Genomic DNA, 21,473 nt, shown 5'->3' on the forward strand with positions numbered 1-21,473 from the left:
GTGACTTTTTTCTGTGAACTGAGTGGGGACGTATTACTGTGACTTTCCTCCCTGAACTGAGTGGGGATGTATTACTGTGACTTTCCTCCCTGAACTGAGTGGGGACGTATTATTGTGACTTTCCTACCTGAACTGAGCGGGGACGTATTATTGTGACTTTCCTCCCTGAACTGAGTGGGGATGTATTACTGTGACTTTCCTCCCTGAACTGAGTGGGGATGTATTACTGTGACTTTCCTCCCTCAACTGAGTGGGGACGTATTATTGTGACTTTCCTCCCTGATCTGAGTGGGGATGTATTACTGTGACTTTCCTCCCTGAACTGAGTGGGGATATATTACTGTGACTTTCCTCCCTGAACTGAGTGGGGATGTGTTACTGTGACTTTCCTCTCTGAGCTGAGTGGGGATGTATTACTGTGACTTTCCTCCCTGAACTGAGTGGGGATGTATTACTGTGACTTTCCTCTCTGAGCTGAGTGGGGATGTATTACTGTGACTTTCCTCCCTGAACTGAGTGGGGATGTATTACTGTGACTTTCCTCCCTGAACTGAGTGGGGACGTATTACTGTGACTTTCCTCCCTGAACTGAGTGGGGACGTATTACTGTGACTTTCCTCCCTGACCTGAGTGGGGATGTATTACTGTGACTTTCCTCCCTGAACTGAGTGGGGATGTATTACTGTGACTTTCCTCCCTGAACTGCTACTTTGCTTGGATTTGTCTCTGTATAAAGTGGCACAAATGAAATGCTCTCTCTCTCAATTATTATTATGAAAAACAAATTCAAGGGGCATATGTTTACATTGCCAAAACAAGTGAAATGGATAAACAAAGGTGAAAAAAACAATAAAAAATGAACAGTAAATATTACACTCACACAGGTTCCAAATGAATACAGACATTTCAAATGTCGTATTATGTCTATATACAGTGTTGTAACAATGTGCAAATAGTTAAAGTAAAAAGGGGAAAATAAAAAAACACATCTTTAGGTTGTATTTACAATGGCATTTGCTCTTGACTGGTTGCTTTTTTATTGTGGCAATAGGTCACAAATCTTGCTGCTGTGTTTGCACACTGTGGTATTTCACCCAATAGATATGGGAGTTGATCAAAATTGCATTTGCTTTTAAATTCTTTGTGGGTCTGTGTAATTTGAGGGAAATATGTGTCTCTAATATGGTCACACATTTGGCAGGAGGATAGGAAGTGCAGGTTCTACCTCCTGTGTGCCAGCCTGTCTTCTCTGGAGAGCCAGGTGTGCCTACGGTGACCTTACTCAATAGCAACGCTATTCTCACTGAGTCTGTACACAGTCAAAGCTTTTCTTAATTTTGGGTCAGTCACAGTGGTAAAGTATTCTGCCACTGTGTCTCTCTGTTTAGGGACAAATCATCCAGAGGCGGCGCTCCTAGTGACCAGGGACTTAAATGCAGGGAAAGTTAAAACTGTTTTATCAGCATGTTAAATGTGCAACCAGAGGGAAAAAAACACTAGACCACCTTATATCTCCGCACACAGAGACGCATACAAGCTCTCCTCTTGTCATGTATTGTCATGTTGTGTCCTGTTTCTGTCCTTTCTCTTCACCCTGTCTCCCTCTGCTGGTCGTACTAGGTTACCTTTTCTTCCCCCTCTTTCCCCCAGCTGTTCCTTGTCTTCTCTAACTACCTCGTTCACCCCTTTTCCCACCTGTTCCCTTTTTCCCTCTGATTAGGTCTCTATATCTCTCTCTGTTCCTGCTCCTGTCTTTGTCGGATTCTCGTTTGTGTTACTCATGCCTGAACCAGACTATCGTCGTGTTTGCTGCAACCTTGTCCTGTCCTGTCGGAATCTGACTGTTCATCTAACCTTGTCCTGTCCTGTCGGAATCTGCCTGTCCATCTGAGCCTACGTGTGTTTCGTCATTAAAGAAACTCTGTTTTGTTAATTCGCTTTTGGGTCCTCATTCACGCACCTGACACCTCTGCCCTGCATTTGGCAAATCTGACCCTAACTCTATCCTCCTGATTCCTGCTTACAAGCAGATATTTAAGCGGGAAGCACCAGTGACTCCCACAATAAAAAAGTGGTCAGATAAAGCAGATGCTAAGCTACTGGACTTTTTTGTGGGTACAGACGTTATTATGTTTCAGGATTCTTCCAATAGCACTGAGGAGAACACCACATCAGCCACTGGCTTCATCAATAAGTGCATCGATGACGTTGTCCCCACAGTGACCGTACGTACATACCCCAAAAAGAAGCTGTGGATTACAGGCAACATTCACACTGAGCTAAAGGGTAGAGCTGCAGCTTTCAAGGAGCGGGACTCTGACCTGGAAGCTTATAAGAAATCTCACTATGCTCGCCAATGAACCTTGAAACTGGCAAAGCATCAATAGAGGACAAAGATCAAATCGTACTACACTGGCTCCGACACTCGTCGGATGTGACAGGACATTACAGACTACAAAGGGAAGCACAGCCACAAGCTGATCAGTGAAATGGGCCCAACAGACGAGCTAAATTACTTCTATGCTCGCTTTGAAGCAAGTAACACTGAAACATGGATGAGAGCATCAGCTGTTCCAGATGACTGTGTGATCACGCTCTCCAAAGCCAATGTGAGTAAGACCTTTAAACAGGTCAACATTCACAAGGCCGCAGGGCCAGACGGATTACCAGGACGTGTACTCTGAGGATGCGCTGACCAACTGGCAGGTGTCTTCACTGACATTTTCAACCTCTCCCTGTCTGAGTCTGTAATACCAACATGTTGCAAGCAGACCACCATAGTCCCTGTGCCCATGAACACTAAGGTAACCTGTCTAAATGACTACCAACAAGTAGCACTCACATCTGTAGCTGGTCATGGCTCACATCAACACCGTTATCCCAGAAACCCTAAACCCACTGCAATTTGCATACCACTACAAACAGATCCACAGACGATCTCTATTGCACTCCACACTGCCCTTTCACACCTGGACAAAAGGAAGACCTATGTGAGAATGCTGATCATTGACTACAGCTCAGTGTTTAGTACTATAGTGCCCGCAAATCTCATCACTAAGCTAAGGACCGTGGACTAAACACCTCCCTCTGCAACTGGATCCTGGACTTCCTGATGGGCCGCCCCCAGGTGATAACGGTAGGTAACAACACATCCACGCTGATCCTCAACACAGGGGCCCCTCAGGGGTGCGTGCTCAGTCCCCTCCTGTACTCCCTGTTCACTAATGACTGCTCGCCCAAGCATGACTCCAACACCATCATTTAGTTTGCCGATGACACAACAGTGATCACAGACAATGACGAGACAGCCTATAGGGAGGAGGTCAGAGACCTGACTGTGTGGTGCAAGGACACCAACCTCTCCCTCAACGTAATCAAGACAAAGGAGATGATTGTGGACTACAGGAAAAGGAGGACCGAGCATGCCTGTTACGGTGAGTGAATGAGGACCCAAAAGCGAACTAACTTAAACAGAGCTTCTTTAATAACCAAACATAGGTAGGCTCAGATAGACCGGCAGATTCCGACAGGACAGGACAAGGTTACAGCAAACATGACGATAGTCTGGTTCAGGCATGAAACACAACAAACAAGAATCCGACAAGGACAGGAACAAAAACAGAGAGAGATATAGGGACCTAATCAGAGGGAAAAAGGGAACAGGTGGGAAACGGGGTGAATGGGTAGTTAGGAGGAGACAAGGCACAGCTGGGGGAAAGAGGGGGAGAAAAGGTAACCTAACAACGACCAGCAGAGGGAGACAGGGTGAAGGGAAAGGACAGAAACACACAACATGACAATACATGACAATGCCCCCATTCTCATCGACGAGGCTGTAGTGGAGCAGGTTGAGAGATTCAAGTTCCTTGGAGTCCACATCACCAGCAAACTAACATGTTCCAAGCACACCAAGACAGTCGTGAAGAGGGCACGACAAAACCTATTCCCCATCAGGAATGGTTCTACAGCTGCACCATCAAGAGCATCCTGACTGTTTGCATTACTCTATGAAATGGCATCTGCTTGGCCTCCGACCGCAAGGCACTACAGAGGGTAGTGCGTAAGGCCCAGTACATCACCAGGGCCAAGCTTCCTGCCATCCAGGACCTCTTTACCAGGCGGTGTCAGAGGAAGTCCCTAAAAATGGTCAGTCTCCACCACCCTAGTCATAGACTGTTCTCTCTGCTACCGCACGCAAGCGATACCAGAGTGCCAAGTCTTGGTCCAAAGAGGCTTCTAAATAGCTTCTACCCCCAAGCCATAAGAGATTCTAATCAATTGTCTACCCCAATTTGCATTTCCCCCCACACTATTTTATGCTGCTGCTACTCTCTGCTATCTATGCATAGTCACTTTAATAGCTCTACCTACATGTACATATTACCTCAATTACCTCAACTATCCGGTGCCCCCGCACATTGACTCTGTACCGGTACCCCCTGTATATAACTTCGCTATTGTTATTTTACTGCTGCGCTTTAATTTAATGATTTCTAATTATATTTATTATTTATTGTATTATTTCTTCCTTTTATTTCTTCCTTTTTTAAGGTATTTTTCTTAGAACTGCATGGTTGGTTAAGGGCTTGAAAGCAAGCATTTCATTGTAAGATCTACAACTATTCTGTTTGGCACATGTGACAAATAACATTCGATTTGATTTGAACAGCATTCTAGTTTGCTCAGTTTTTGTTAATTCTTTCTAATTTGTCAAGTAATTATATTTTTGTTTTCTCATGATTTGGTTCTCCTTCTGTTTCTGTTTGTCTCTATCTCCCCCTCTCTCTCACCACCACCTATCTCCCCACCTCTCTCTCCCCCATCTCTCTCCCCTTCTCTCTCTCCCCCCTCTCTTCCCCCTCTCCTTCTGGTAGGATGGAACAGCTCAGCTACAAAGGACCTTTATGTATTTGAATGCTTTCTTGCTTTTATCTGTCTTTTTACAGAAACCCAGGCCCCCGCTTTAACGATTATAGGCCAGGCCTAGAGTCTTGTTGAGAAAACATCTCAGGCTTGTCCATCAATGATAACACATTATAACATTTTACCTGTAATGGTTGTTACAGTGGTTGGAGAATGGCAAGTAGGAAGAAAAGTGGGCTAATTCAGAAAAGGTCTGTTCCATCATCCGCTGTGACCTGATGACACGAACACTGTGAGACGCTGTGAGACCATTGTCGTGGGAAAGCAGAAAAACAAGGCCATGCTACATTCTCATGATGATCCCTACAAACCCTCAAACAAATACACACACTGACTGTAGACACACTTTCCCTGACAGACAAATACACACACTGACCATAGACACACTTTCCCTGACAGACAAATACAAATACACACACTGACACACTTTCCCTGACAGACAAATATAGACACTGAGCGTAGACACACTTTCCCTCAGAACATGATTATGACATGGATTTTCTTTCTCACACAAACACACGGACACAAACACAAACACAAACACACTAGACATAAACCAAAGACAAATCACCTCAAATATGTCTCATTGTGAGTGTACTGTATATTGCCACAGGCTCCTCAGCCTTCAGACACTTGTTATCTTCTACCCTGTTCTCTTTCCCTCCTCTCTCTCTATATATCTCCCCTCTTTCTCTCTCTTTCTCCCTTCTCTCTCTCTCTCTCTCTCTCTCTCTCTCTCTCTCTCTCACACACACTCCCCCTCGCTCTCTATATCTCTCTCTCTCGCTTTTCTCTCTCTATATCTCTCTCCCTCTGTCTCTCTCCATATCTCTCTCTCCCTTCTCTCTCCCTCTCCTCTCTCTCTCTCTCCCCCGCTCCCTCTCTCCCTCTCTCTCTCTCTCTCTCTCTCCCCTGTTCCCCCTCCCTCTCTCTCCCCTGCTCCCTCTCCCCTCTCTCTCTCTCCCTCTCTCTCTCTCTCCCCCACTCCCCCTCTCCCTCTCCCCCTGTCCCTCTCCCTCTCCCTCTCTCTCTCTCCCTCTCTCTCTCTCTCTCTCTCCCTCTCTCCCTGTCCCCCTCCCTCTCTCTCCCTTTCTTAACAAGCCAGTGTAGAATGTCCTTAAGCCTGTGTTTCAGACATAAGGAAGTGGATGGCGGCAAATGTTTTTATTTTAAACTCGGACAAAACAGAGATGCTAGTTCTAGGTCCCAAAAAACAGAGATATATTCTGTTGGATCTGACAATGGTTGTACAGTCACCTCAAATAAAACTGTGAAGGACCTTGGCGCTACTCTGGACCCTGACCACTCTTTTGACGAACATATCAAGACTGTTTCAAGGACAGCTTCTTTCCATCTACATAACATCAGAAACGATGTCCAAAAATTATGCAGAAAAATGTATCCATGCTTTTGTTACTTCTAGATTAGACTACTGCAATGCTCTACTTTCCGGCTAACCTCAGTTAGCGCTAAAGACGGCTGCTAGAATCTTGAGTAGAACCCATAAATTTGATCACATTACTCCAGTGCTATCTTCTCTACACTGGCTTCCTGTTAAGGCTAGGGCTGATTTCAAGGTTTTACTACTAATCTACAAGCATTACATGGGCTTGCTCCTACCTATCTTTCTGATTTGGTCCTGCCGTACATACCTACATGTACGCTACGATCACAAGACTCAGGCCTCCTTATTGTCCCTAGAATTTCCAAGAAAACAGCTGGAGGCAGGGCTTTGTCCTACAGAGCTACATTTTTATGGAATATTCTGCCTATCCATGTGAGAGACGCAGACCCGGTCTCAACCTTTAAGTCTTCATTGAAGACTCATCTCTTCAGTAGGTCTTATGATTGAGTGTAGTCTGGCCCAGGGGTGTGAAGGTGAACGGGAAGGCACTGGAGCAAAGAACCGCCCTTGCTGTCTCTGTCTGGCCGATTCCCCTCTCTCCACTGGGATTCTCTGCCTCAAACCCTATTACGGGGGCTGATGTCACTGGCTTATTGGTGCTCTTCCATGCCGTCCCTAGGAGGGGCGCATCTCTTGAGTGGGTTGAGTCATTGATGTGATCTCCCTGTCCGGGTTGGCGCCCCACCTCGGGTTCATGCCGTGGGTGGGATCTTTGTGGGCTATACTCGGCCTTGTCTCAGGGCAGTAGGTTGGTGGCTTGAATATATCCTGCTAGTGGTGTGGGGGCTGTGTTTTGGCAAAGTGGGTGGGTTATATCCTGCCTGGTTGGTCCTGTCTGGGGGTATCATCAGACGGGGCATCATCAGACGGGGCAACAGTGTCTCCCAACCCCTCCAGTCTCAGCCTCCAGTAATTATGCTGCAATAGTTTGTGTTGGGGGTCTACGGTCAGTTTGTTATATCTTGAGTATTTCTCCTGTCTTATCCGGTGTCCTGTGTGAATTTAATTATGCTCCCTCTAATTCTCTCTGTCTCTGTCTCTGTCTGTCTGTCTGTCTCTCTCTCTCTCTCTCTCTCTCCCTCTCTCTCTTTCTTTCTTTCTTTCTTTCTCTCTTTCTCTCTTCTCTCTGAGAACCTGAGCCCTAGGACCATGCATCAGGACCTCCTGGCCTGACTCCTTGCTGTCCCCAGTTCATCTGGTCATGCTGCTGCTCTATTTTCAACTGTTCTGCCTGCGGCTAAGGAACACTGACCTGTTCACCGGACGCGTTACCTTGTCCCGGACCTGCTGTTTTTGACTCTCTCTCTCTCTACCACACCTGCTGTCTCTAACTCTGAATGATTGGCTGTGAAAAGCCAACTGACATTTAGTCTTGAGGTGCTGACCTGTTGCACCCTCTACAACCACTGTGATTATTATTATTTGACCATGCTGGTCATTTATGAGCATTTGAACATCTTGGCCATGTTCTGTTATAATCTCCACCCGGCACAGCCAGAAGAGGACTGGCCACCCCTCATAGCCTGGTTCCTCTCTAGGTTTCTTCCTAGATTCTGGCCTTTCTAGGGAGTTTTTCCTAGCCACCGTGCTTCTACCTCTGCATTGCTTGCTGTTTGGGGTTTTAGGCTGGGTTTCTGTATAGCACTTTGTGACATCGGCTGATGTAAAAAGGGATTCATAAATAAATTTGATTGATTGAATTTTGATTGAACTAGCTAACCCATGAAAGGGAAGTTAGGCTAGCGAGCAAGCATTTTAGCTAGGCAGCCTACAGTAGGACAACAAAAATAAAAGTGTGTACTGTATGACGTTTAGGCAACATGAAAGAGGAGGGGGGCATTTGCGTTTCTCTACAAATAGGGTGAGTCAACATGTTTTTCTACTTGCACAAATATGCACGCGCACACACACACACACAGACACAGAGAAATCAGAAATAAGAACCCCCCCACACACACACACACACACACACACACACACACACACACACACACACACACACACACACACACACACACACACACACACACAGATCCGAACCCCCCCACACACACGAATATACACACACACAGAGAAATCAGAACCATGGACAGCCACATCATATTTAACTTACGTCGATTGGACTAAATCATTTTTGGAATATTTTAGTTGTCACTGTACTAGACTAAGCAGAGGTGATTTGATGATGTTGAAGTGTAAATGGTGCTGGAATAGTGGAGGCAGTTCCTGTCTTCTTCGTGACTTGCAGTAACTCTCCATGGTTCTAAATCAATAGTCGTCTTGTGGTCTGAAAATGTTGGACACATGATCTTGCTTGGCCATGCTGTAGGTCATGTTACTGTTTGTTACTGTACATGCAATATGCTTTGTGGACTTGCTATCCGGTTTTGTGATATATCACGTGTGCTCCCTCTCCGGCCTCTAGGTCACCAGGATGCTCGTTATGACGCACACCTGTCCCCATTGTTACGCGCACCTGCACTTCATCCGACTCACCTGGCCTCCATCACTTCCCTAATTACCTTCCCTATATCTGTCACTCCCTTTGGTTCCTCCCCCAGGCGTTATTGTTTCTGTTCCAGTGTCATGTCTGTGCGTTGATTGTGTTACTTGTTTTTTTATGTTGTTTTTTTATTAAATGTACTCACTCCCTGAACTTGCTTCCCGACTCTCAAAGCACATCGTTACAGAATAACGCCTCACCTAAGTGAAGCATCAGGCAGTGTATTTTTTGTTTTTTTTGTGTCAGGTGGAATGACGTCTGGTCCGGGAGCTGCTGCAGGCTCTCCTGCCTCAGGCAGATTGCCTCAGCCGGTCTGTCAGGTTCCCGTGCCCTAGCCAGCGACAGGTTCCCGCGCCCCAGCCAGCAACAGGTTCCCGCGTCCCGGCCAGCGACAGGTTTCCGCGCATCAGCTTAGGTGACCCGTCCGCTCCTGATCCCCGGGATCGTCATTTTGGTTGGCGTTCTGCGGCTGGAGCCAGTTTACTGTCACGTGTGCTCCCTCTCTGGCCTCTAGGTCACCAGGCTGCTCGTTATGGTGCACACCTGTCACCATCGTTACGTGGACCTGGCCTACATCACCTCCGTGATTACCTTCCCTTTATATGTCACTCCCTTTGGTTCCTTCCCCAGGTGTCATTGTTTCTGTTCCAGTGTCATGTCTGTGCATTGTTCGTGTTTCTTGTTTTGTTTTATGTTGAGTTCATTTATTAAGACACTCACTCCCTGTACTTGTTTCCCGACTCTCAGCGCACATCGTTACAATTTAACATGAGACATGATCGTATTTGGATCGCAATTGGATATCACAAAATTGGGGGGAAAAAAAGAGGGTAAAATACAAAAAATGTTAAATAAAAACAAAAATGAGGTTGAATTTATTCTGCCACTATGTCTTCTTATTGGCTCGACCTTTAGGCCTAGACCTCGTCCTTTAGGCCTAGACCTCGACCTTTAGGCCTAGACCTCGACCTTTAGGCCTAGACCTCGACCTTTAGGCCTAGACCTCGACCTTTAGGCCTATACTGTATATCATGGTCGCAAGGCATATTAAGGCTTCCCCAGTGATTTTACCCACACACCACTACAGCTTATACAGTATATACATGTTCTAATGCTATCAGGTATTTTTTTCTATAATAAAGAAAATGATATGAGCTTAATAAGAGCTCCTGAGTGGCACAGCGGTCTAAGGCACTGCATCTCAGTGCTAGAGGTGTCACTACAGACCTGGTTTGATTTCAACCTGTATCACAACCAGGCATGATTGGAAGTCCCATAGGGCGGCGCACAATTGGCCCAGCGTCATCCAGGTTAGGGCTGGGCCGTTATTGTAAATAAGAATTTGTTTTTATCTGACTTGCCTAGTTAAATAAAGGTTAAATAAAAAAGGTGTTTGCATATACGAATACATTAACATAAAGAGGTGGAACAGGGCTCCAACCACCAACAACTTGCTCTGTATAAGCCTACCTGCACTCAACTGCTCTGTCTAGACCCCCTCATTAATTACTGTTGTTGTTATGTTCTGTTGCATAATTTAACAAGTGTATCAATAGCAGGATACCCTGAGATTAAAAATCTCAGTTTGGTTCAGTTTAGCAGCAGTGTAAAAATAAAATGGAGGGTGGCCATTTGATTAATTGTTCAGCAGTCTTATGGCTTGGGGGTAGAAGCTGCTAAGGAGCCTTTTGGTCCTAGACTTGGCACTCCGGTACCTGTTGCCGTGTGGTGGCAGAGAGAACAGTCTTGGGTGACTGTTGTGCTTCCCTCTGACACCGCCCACATCACCCATTATATACTGTAGGTCCTGGATGGCAGGAAGGTTGTCCCCAGGGATGTACTGGGCCGTACGCAATACCCTCTGTACCGCCTTACGGTCAGATACCGAGCCGTTGCCATACCAGGCAGTGATGCAACCGGTCAGGATGCTCTTGATGGTGCAACTGTAGAACTTTTGGAGGATCTGGGGACCCATGCCAAATCTTTTCAGTGTCCTGAGGGAGAAAGGTGTGGGATTCTTCCATGTAAGAATGATGGAGGCCACTGTGATCTTGGGGACCTTCAATGCTGCATAAATTGTTTGGTGCCCTTCCCCAGATCTGTGCCTCGACACAATCCTGTCTCTGAGCTCTACGGACAATTACTTCGACTTCATGTCTAGGTTTTTGCTCTGACATGCACTGTCAACTGTGGGACCTTACATAGACAGGTGTGTGACTTTCCAAATCATGTCCAATCAATTCAAATTACCACAGGTGGGCTCCAGTCAAGATGTGGAAACATCTCAAGGATGATCAATGGAAACAGGATGCACCATGAGCTCAATTTCGATTCTCATAGCAAAGGAGCTGAATACTTATGTAAATATGTTTTTTCTGTTTTTATTTGCAATACACTTGAACATTTTATAAAGCCTGTTTTTGCTGTGTCATTATGGGGTATTGTGTGTAGATTGCTGAGGAATTTGTTTTATTTAATCCATTTTAGAATCAGGCTGTAACGTAACAATATATGGAAAAAGCCAAGGGGTCTGAATACTTTCCAAAGGCACTGTTGACCAGGGCCGGCACCATAAGGAATCTTTTGAATGGGCATTTGATTTCCATAGGGGAGCACGTTTTTTACACGGGACCTCCTATGTCTGGTGCCGGCCCTGGTCCAAAAAAACGAAATATTCTACATATAGGAAAGACACTTCAGAAATGTATTCCTTATTATCTGTCTGATTTGCCATTCATGAATGCATTATTCAATGCATTTCTATGGGCTATAGTAGAAAAGGCCAAATTCAATATTTTATCAAATAGTGGTCCTAAAATTAAAAATCAAAGAGCTAAATGATTCATGGTATGCCTATCTTAAAACAATTCCATAAGTTCCATAAAATTCCATAAATTGCCAAAGTGGTCTGTTCTTGTACTTTAAAGTCTATGACATTTCAGATTTACATATGATACTTTTTAACAAATTAGTTTGGATGTAGTGAACTACTTTTTAAAAGAACATTTAGTTTAGTTAACTATATTTTTCTTAAGCTTTAGTAGATTTAGTGTAGGTTAACTTCTTCCAGTGTGAAGGAATTGGTAGCTTGGTGAATGTAACGATGTACGCTGAGAGTCGGGAAGCTAGTTCAGGGAGTGAGTACATTTAATAAAGGTACGGAACTTAATACAAAACAATAAACACAAACAAAGACATGAAGCTGGAACAGAAATAACAATGCCTGGGGAACCAAAGGGTGTGACATTCGTAGGGAAGGTAATCAAGGAGGTGATGGAGTCCAGGTGAGTGGCATGAGGCGCTGGTGTGCGTGACAATGGTGACAGGTGTGCGGGATAATGAGCAGCCTGATGACCTAGAGGCCGGAGATGGAGCACATATGACAGGGAACTATATTTTCAGAGCAGCTATCCCAACATTGCGTCCTGCACACAAAACCCCTAATTAATTAATCGAGACCTGACACAAAAGCTGCTCAGGAAAATGAGTTTGGCTGTACCAACTATCATATTGGAAACATTGCAGGGGTACAATCTTCACACACACACACACACACACACACACACACACACACACACACACACACACACACACACACACACACACACACACACACACACACACACACACACACACACACACACCATTAAGGTTGTACGGCTAGCTAGGTCCTCTGCTTCATTGGAAATCACAGCAGGTAGATCCCTCATGCACTGTTGTGCCCAATCCACCACCAGCAGGACACAAAGTGCAAGAAGGAGCTGTCAATTAAAAGCGATTCATTCTGCTCATTCTATCCCTCTATCTGAGAGAGGAGGAGAGAGGACTGCCAAGAAGATTAGAGGTGGTAATAGCAGAGGAGAAGAGATGCATGAGGGGAGGAGGTGAAAAGAGAAGCTGGGAATAAATAGAATAGGTCAATAGATAGAAGGGGACTAATAAGTAGAATAAGTGAAAAGATAGAAGTGGAATAATAAATAGAATAGTTGAATAGATAGAAGAGGACTAATAAATAGACAAGGTGAAAAGATAGAAGAGGACTACTAAGTAGAATAGGTGAATAGATAGAAGAGGACTAATAAGTAGACTAGGTGAAAAGATAGAAGAGGACTAATAAGTAGACTAGGTGAAAAGATAGAAGAGGACTAATAGGTAGACTAGGTGAAAAGATAGAAGAGGACTAGTAAGTAGACGAGGTGAAAAGATAGAAGGGGACTAATAAATAGAATAGTTGAATAGATAGAAGAGGACTAATAAGTAGACTAGGTGAAAAGATAGAAGAGGACTAATAGGTAGACTAGGTGAAAAGATAGAAGAGGACTAGTAAGTAGACGAGGTGAAAAGATAGAAGGGGACTAATAAATAGAATAGTTGAATAGATAGAAGAGGACTAATAAGTAGACTAGGTGAAAAGATAGAAGAGGTCTTATAAGTAGACTAGGTGAAAAGATAGAAGAGGACTAATAAGTAGACTAGATGAAAAGATAGAAGATGACTAATACATAGAATAGTTGAAAAGATAGAAGGGGACTAATAAGTAGACTAGGTGAAAAGATAGAAGAGGACTAATAAGTAGACTATGTGAAAAGATAGAAGAGGACTAATAAGTAGACTATGTGAAAAGATAGAAGAGGACTAATAAGTAGACTAGGTGAAATGATAGAAGAGGACTAATAAGTAGACTAGGTGAAAAGATAGAAGAGGACTAATAAGTAGACTAGGTGAAATGATAGAGGACTAATAAGTAGACGAGATGAAAAGATAGAAGAGGACTAATAAGTAGACTAGATGAAAAGATAGAAGAGGACTAATACATAGAATAGTTGAATAGATAGAAGGGGACTAACAAGTAGACTAGGTGAAAAGATAGAAGAGGACTAATAAATAGAATAGTTTAATAGATAGGACTAATAGGTAGACTAGGTGAAAAGATAGAAGAGGACTAATAAGTAGACTAGGTGAAATGATAGAAGAGGACTAATAAGTAGACTAGGTGAAAAGATAGAAGAGGACTAATAAGTAGACTAGGTGAAATGATAGAGGACTAATAAGTAGACTAGGTGAAAATATAGAAGAGGACTAATAAGTAGACTAGGTGAAAAGATAGAAGGGGACTAATAAGTAGACTAGGTGAAAAGATAGAAGAGGACTAATAGGTAGACTAGGTGAAAAGATAGAAGAGGACTAGTAAGTAGACGAGGTGAAAAGATAGAGGACTAATAAGTAGACTAGATGAAAAGATAGAAGAGGACTAATAAGTAGAATAAGTGAAAAGATAGAAGTGGAATAATAAATAGAATAGTTGAATAGATAGAAGAGGACTAATAAATAGACTAGGTGAAAAGATAGAAGAGGACTACTAAGTAGACTAGGTGAATAGATAGAAGAGGACTAATAAGTAGACTAGGTGAAAAGATAGAAGAGGACTAATAAGTAGACTAGGTGAAAAGATAGAAGAGGACTAATAAGTAGAATAAGTGAAAAGATAGAAGTGGAATAATAAATAGAATAGTTGAATAGATAGAAGAGGACTAATAAATAGACTAGGTGAAAAGATAGAAGAGGACTACTAAGTAGACTAGGTGAATAGATAGAAGAGGACTAATAAGTAGACTAGGTGAAAAGATAGAAGAGGACTAATAAGTAGACTAGGTGAAAAGATAGAAGAGGACTAATAGGTAGACTAGGTGAAAAGATAGAAGAGGACTAGTAAGTAGACGAGGTGAAAAGATAGAAGGGGACTAATAAATAGAATAGTTGAATAGATAGAAGAGGACTAATAAGTAGACTAGGTGAAAATATAGAAGAGGACTTATAAGTAGACTAGGTGAAAAGATAGAAGAGGACTAATAAGTAGACTAGATGAAAAGATAGAAGATGACTAATACATAGAATAGTTGAAAAGATAGAAGGGGACTAATAAGTAGACTAGGTGAAAAGATAGAAGAGGACTAATAAGTAGACTATGTGAAAAGATAGAAGAGGTCTTATAAGTAGACTAGGTGAAAAGATAGAAGAGGACTAATAAGTAGACTAGATGAAAAGATAGAAGAGGACTAATAAGTAGACTAGATGAAAAGATAGAAGAGGACTAATACATAGAATAGTTGAATAGATAGAATGGGACTAACAAGTAGACTAGGTGAAAAGATAGAAGAGGACTAATAAATAGAATAGTTTAATAGATAGGACTAATAAGTAGACTAGGTGAAAAGATAGAAGAGGACTAATAAGTAGACTAGGTAAATGATAGAAGAGGACTAATAAGTAGACTAGGTGAAAAGATAGAAGAGGACTAATAAGTAGACTAGGTGAAATGATAGAGGACTAATAAGTAGACTAGGTGAAAATATAGAAGAGGACTAATAAGTAGACTAGGTGAAAAGATAGAAGGGGACTAATAAGTAGACTAGGTGAAAAGATAGAAGAGGACTAATAGGTAGACTAGGTGAAAAGATAGAAGAGGACTAGTAAGTAGACGAGGTGAAAAGATAGAGGACTAATAAGTAGACTAGATGAAAAGATAGAAGAGGACTAATAAGTAGAATAAGTGAAAAGATAGAAGTGGAATAATAAATAGAATAGTTGAATAGATAGAAGAGGACTAATAAGTAGAATAAGTGAAAAGATAGAAGTGGAATAATAAATAGAATAGTTGAATAGATAGAAGAGCACTAATAAATAGACTAGGTGAAAAGATAGAAGAGGCCTACTAAGTAGACTAGGTGAAATGACAGAAGAGGACTAATAAGTAGACTAGGTGAAAAGATAGAAGAGGACTAATAAGCAGACTAGGTGAAATGATAGAGGACTAATAAGTAGACTAGGTGAAAAGATAGAAGAGGACTAATAAGTAGACTAGATGAAAAGATAGAAGAGGACTAATAAGTAGACTAGATGAAAAGATAGAAGAGGACTAATACATAGAATAGTTGAATAGATAGAAGGGGACTAATAAGTAGACTAGGTGAAAAGATAGAAGAGGACTAATAAATAGAATAGTTTAATAGATAGGACTAATAAGTAGACTAGGTGAAAAGATAGAAGAGGACTAATAAGTAGACTAGGTGAAATGATAGAAGAGGACTAATAAGTAGACTAGATGAAAAGATAGAAGAGGATTAATAAGTAGACTAGGTGAAAAGATAGAAGAGGACTAATAAGTAGACTAGGTGAAATGACAGAAGAGGACTAATAAGTAGACTAGGTGAAAAGATAGAAGAGGACTAATAAGTAGACTAGGTGAAAAAAAAGAGGACTAATAAGTAGACTAGGTGAAAAGATAGAAGAGGACTAATAAGTAGACTAGGTGAAAAGATAGAAGAGGACTAATAAGTAGACTAGGTGAAAAGATAGAAGAGGACAAATAAATAGACTAGGTGAAAAGATAGAAGAGGACTAATAAGTACACCAGGTGAAAAGATAGAAGAGGACTAATAAGTAGACTAGGTGAAATGATAGAAGAGGACTAATAAGTAGACTAGGTGAAAAGATAGAAGAGGACAAATAAAAAGACTAGGTGAAAAGATAGAAGAGGACTAATAAGTAGAGTAGGTGAAAAGATAGAAGAGGACTACTAAGTAGACTAGGTTAATAGATAGAAGAGGACTAATAAGTAGACTAGGTGAAAAGATAGAAGAGGACTAATAAGTAGGCTAGATGAAAAGATAGAAGAGGACTAATAAGTAGACTAGGTGAAAAGATAGAAGAGGACTAATAAATAGAATAGTTTAATAGATAGGACTAATAAGTAGACTAGGTGAAAAGATAGAAGAGGACTAATAAGTAGACTAGGTGAAATGATAGAAGAGGACTAATAAGTAGACTAGATGAAAAGATAGAAGAGGACTAATAAATAGAATAGTTGAATAGATAGAAGGGAACTAATAAGTAGACCAGGTGAAAAGATAGAAGAGGACTAATAAGTAGACTAGGTGAAATGACAGAAGAGGACTAATAAGTAGACTAGGTGAAAAGATAGAAGAGGACTAATAAATAGAATAGTTGAATAGATAGAAGGGAACTAATAAGTAGACCAGGTGAAAAGATAGAAGAGGACTAATAAGTAGACTAGGTGAAATGACAGAAGAGGACTAATAAGTAGACTAGGTGAAAAGATAGAAGAGGGCTAATAAGTAGACTAGGTGAAATGATAGAGGACTAATAAGTAGACTAGGTGAAAAGATAGAAGAGGACTAATAAGTAGACTAGGTGAAAAGATAGAAGAGGACTAATAAATAGAATAGTTTAATAGATAGGACTAATAAGTAGACTAGGTGAAAAGATAGAAGAGGACTAATAAGTAGACTAGGTGAAATGATAGAAGAGGACTAATAAGTAGACTAAATGAAAAGATAGAAGAGGACTAATAAATAGAATAGTTGAATAGATAGAAGGGAACTAATAAGTAGACCAGGTGAAAAGATAGAAGAGGACTAATAAGTAGACTAGGTGAAATGACAGAAGAGGACTAATAAGTAGACTAGGTGAAAAGATAGAAGAGGGCTAATAAGTAGACTAGGTGAAATGATAGAGGACTAATAAGTAGACTAGGTGAAATGACAGAAGAGGACTAATTAGTAGACTAGGTGAAAAGATAGAAGAGGACTAATAAGTAGACTAGGTGAAATGATAGAGGACTAATAAGTAGACTAGGTGAAAAGATAGAAGAGGACTAATAAGTAGACTAGGTGAAAAGATAGAAGAGGACTAATAAGTAGACTAGGTGAAAAGATAGAAGAGGACAAATAAAAAGACTAGGTGAAAAGATAGAAGAGGACTAATAAGTACACCAGGTGAAAAGATAGAAGAGGACTAATAAGTAGACTAGGTGAAATGATAGAAGAGGACTAATAAGTAGACTAGGTGAAAAGATAGAAGAGGACTACTAAGTAGACTAGGTGAATAGATAGAAGAGGCCTAATAAGTAGAGTAGGTGAAAAGATAGAAGAGGACTACTAAGTAGACTAGGTGAATAGATAGAAGAGGACTAATAAGTAGAGTAGGTGAAAAGATAGAAGAGGACTAATAAGTAGGCTAGATGAAAAGATAGAAGAGGACTAATAAGTAGACTAGGTGAAAAGATAGAAGAGGACTAATAAATAGAATAGTTTAATAGATAGGACTAATAAGTAGACTAGGTGAAAAGATAGAAGAGGACTAATAAGTAGACTAGGTGAAATGATAGAAGAGGACTAATAAGTAGACTAGATGAAAAGATAGAAGAGGACTAATAAATAGAATAGTTGAATAGATAGAAGGGAACTAATAAGTAGACCAGGTGAAAAGATAGAAGAGGACTAATAAGTAGACTAGGTGAAATGACAGAAGAGGACTAATAAGTAGACTAGGTGAAAAGATAGAAGAGGACTAATAAATAGAATAGTTGAATAGATAGAAGGGAACTAATAAGTAGACCAGGTGAAAAGATAGAAGAGGACTAATAAGTAGACTAGGTGAAATGACAGAAGAGGACTAATAAGTAGACTAGGTGAAAAGATAGAAGAGGGCTAATAAGTAGAGTAGGTGAAAAGATAGAAGAGGACTACTAAGTAGACTAGGTGAATAGATAGAAGAGGACTAATAAGTAGAGTAGGTGAAAAGATAGAAGAGGACTAATAAGTAGGCTAGATGAAAAGATAGAAGAGGACTAATAAGTAGACTAGGTGAAAAGATAGAAGAGGACTAATAAATAGAATAGTTTAATAGATAGGACTAATAAGTAGACTAGGTGAAAAGATAGAAGAGGACTAATAAGTAGACTAGGTGAAATGATAGAAGAGGACTAATAAGTAGACTAGATGAAAAGATAGAAGAGGACTAATAAATAGAATAGTTGAATAGATAGAAGGGAACTAATAAGTAGACCAGGTGAAAAGATAGAAGAGGACTAATAAGTAGACTAGGTGAAATGACAGAAGAGGACTAATAAGTAGACTAGGTGAAAAGATAGAAGAGGACTACTAAGTAGACTAGGTGAATAGATAGAAGAGGACTAATAAGTAGAGTAGGTGAAAAGATAGAAGAGGACTACTAAGTAGACTAGGTGAATAGATAGAAGAGGACTAATAAGTAGAGTAGGTGAAAAGATAGAAGAGGACTAATAAGTAGGCTAGATGAAAAGATAGAAGAGGACTAATAAGTAGACTAGGTGAAAAGATAGAAGAGGACTAATAAATAGAATAGTTTAATAGATAGGACTAATAAGTAGACTAGGTGAAAAGATAGAAGAGGACTAATAAGTAGACTAGGTGAAATGATAGAAGAGGACTAATAAGTAGACTAGATGAAAAGATAGAAGAGGACTAATAAATAGAATAGTTGAATAGATAGAAGGGAACTAATAAGTAGACCAGGTGAAAAGATAGAAGAGGACTAATAAGTAGACTAGGTGAAATGACAGAAGAGGACTAATAAGTAGACTAGGTGAAAAGATAGAAGAGGACTAATAAATAGAATAGTTGAATAGATAGAAGGGAACTAATAAGTAGACCAGGTGAAAAGATAGAAGAGGACTAATAAGTAGACTAGGTGAAATGACAGAAGAGGACTAATAAGTAGACTAGGTGAAAAGATAGAAGAGGGCTAATAAGTAGACTAGGTGAAATGATAGAGGACTAATAAGTAGACTAGGTGAAAAGATAGAAGAGGACTAATAAGTAGACTAGGTGAAATGACAGAAGAGGACTAATAAGTAGACTAGGTGAAAAGATAGAAGAGGACTAATAAATAGAATAGTTGAATAGATAGAAGGGAACTAATAAGTAGACCAGGTGAAAAGATAGAAGAGGACTAATAAGTAGACTAGGTGAAATGACAGAAGAGGACTAATAAGTAGACTAGGTGAAAAGATAGAAGAGGGCTAATAAGTAGAGTAGGTGAAAAGATAGAAGAGGACTAATAAGTAGACTAGGTGAAATGACAGAAGAGGACTAATAAGTAGACTAGGTGAAAAGATAGAAGAGGACTAATAAATAGAATAGTTTAATAGATAGGACTAATAAGTAGACTAGGTGAAAAGATAGAAGAGGACTAATAAGTAGACTAGGTGAAATGATAGAAGAGGACTAATAAGTAGACTAGATGAAAAGATAGAAGAGGACTAATAAATAGAATAGTTGAATAGATAGAAGGGAACTAATAAGTAGACCAGGTGAAAAGATAGAAGAGGACTAATAAGTAGACTAGGTGAAATGACAGAAGAGGACTAATAAGTAGACTAGGTGAAAAGATAGAAGAGGACTACTAAGTAGACTAGGTGAATAGATAGAAGAGGACTAATAAGTAGAGTAGGTGAAAAGATAGAAGAGGACTACTAAGTAGAGTAGGTGAAAAGATAGAAGAGGACTAATAAGTAGGCTAGATGAAAAGATAGAAGAGGACTAATAAGTAGACTAGGTGAAAAGATAGAAGAGGACTAATAAATAGAATAGTTTAATAGATAGGACTAATAAGTAGACTAGGTGAAAAGATAGAAGAGGACTAATAAGTAGACTAGGTGAAATGATAGAAGAGGACTAATAAGTAGACTAGATGAAAAGATAGAAGAGGACTAATAAATAGAATAGTTGAATAGATAGAAGGGAACTAATAAGTAGACCAGGTGAAAAGATAGAAGAGGACTAATAAGTAGACTAGGTGAAATGACAGAAGAGGACTAATAAGTAGACTAGGTGAAAAGATAGAAGAGGACTAATAAATAGAATAGTTGAATAGATAGAAGGGAACTAATAAGTAGACCAGGTGAAAAGATAGAAGAGGACTAATAAGTAGACTAGGTGAAATGACAGAAGAGGACTAATAAGTAGACTAGGTGAAAAGATAGAAGAGGGCTAATAAGTAGACTAGGTGAAATGATAGAGGACTAATAAGTAGACTAGGTGAAAAGATAGAAGAGGACTAATAAGTAGACTAGGTGAAATGACAGAAGAGGACTAATAAGTAGACTAGGTGAAAAGATAGAAGAGGGCTAATAAGTAGAGTAGGTGAAAAGATAGAAGAGGACTAATAAGTAGACTAGGTGAAATGACAGAAGAGGACTAATAAGTAGACTAGGTGAAAAGATAGAAGAGGACTAATAAATAGAATAGTTGAATAGATAGAAGGGAACTAATAAGTAGACCAGGTGAAAAGATAGAAGAGGACTAATAAGTAGACTAGGTGAAATGACAGAAGAGGACTAATAAGTAGACTAGGTGAAAAGATAGAAGAGGGCTAATAAGTAGAGTAGGTGAAAAGATAGAAGAGGACTACTAAGTAGACTAGGTGAATAGATAGAAGAGGACTAATAAGTAGAGTAGGTGAAAAGATAGAAGAGGACTAATAAGTAGGCTAGATGAAAAGATAGAAGAGGACTAATAAGTAGACTAGGTGAAAAGATAGAAGAGGACTAATAAATAGAATAGTTTAATAGATAGGACTAATAAGTAGACTAGGTGAAAAGATAGAAGAGGACTAATAAGTAGACTAGGTGAAATGATAGAAGAGGACTAATAAGTAGACTAGATGAAAAGATAGAAGAGGACTAATAAATAGAATAGTTGAATAGATAGAAGGGAACTAATAAGTAGACCAGGTGAAAAGATAGAAGAGGACTAATAAGTAGACTAGGTGAAATGACAGAAGAGGACTAATAAGTAGACT

The 21,473-nt window shown here is 40.5% G+C and overlaps 2 long non-coding RNA genes across 2 annotated transcripts; both read right to left on the minus strand.

Annotated features, from left to right (window-relative positions):
* Nucleotides 1-1,335: 1,335 nt before the first annotated feature.
* On the minus strand, nucleotides 1,336-3,385 carry LOC149971573 (uncharacterized). Its single transcript, XR_016491755.1, has 2 exons — nucleotides 1,968-3,385; nucleotides 1,336-1,542 (listed from the first exon to the last, which is right to left on the minus strand). It is a non-coding gene; the product is annotated as an uncharacterized LOC149971573 (long non-coding RNA).
* A 1,117-nt stretch (nucleotides 3,386-4,502) lies between these two features.
* LOC149971574 (uncharacterized) lies at nucleotides 4,503-13,522 on the minus strand. The gene is made up of 2 exons (XR_016491756.1): nucleotides 9,801-13,522; nucleotides 4,503-9,760 (listed from the first exon to the last, which is right to left on the minus strand). It is a non-coding gene; the product is annotated as an uncharacterized LOC149971574 (long non-coding RNA).
* Nucleotides 13,523-21,473: the final 7,951 nt, after the last annotated feature.

The sequence above is a fragment of the Oncorhynchus mykiss genome, chromosome 25, assembly GCF_057628025.1.
Source record: "Oncorhynchus mykiss isolate SJ-2025 chromosome 25, ASM5762802v1, whole genome shotgun sequence".
NCBI lineage: Eukaryota > Metazoa > Chordata > Actinopteri > Salmoniformes > Salmonidae > Oncorhynchus > Oncorhynchus mykiss.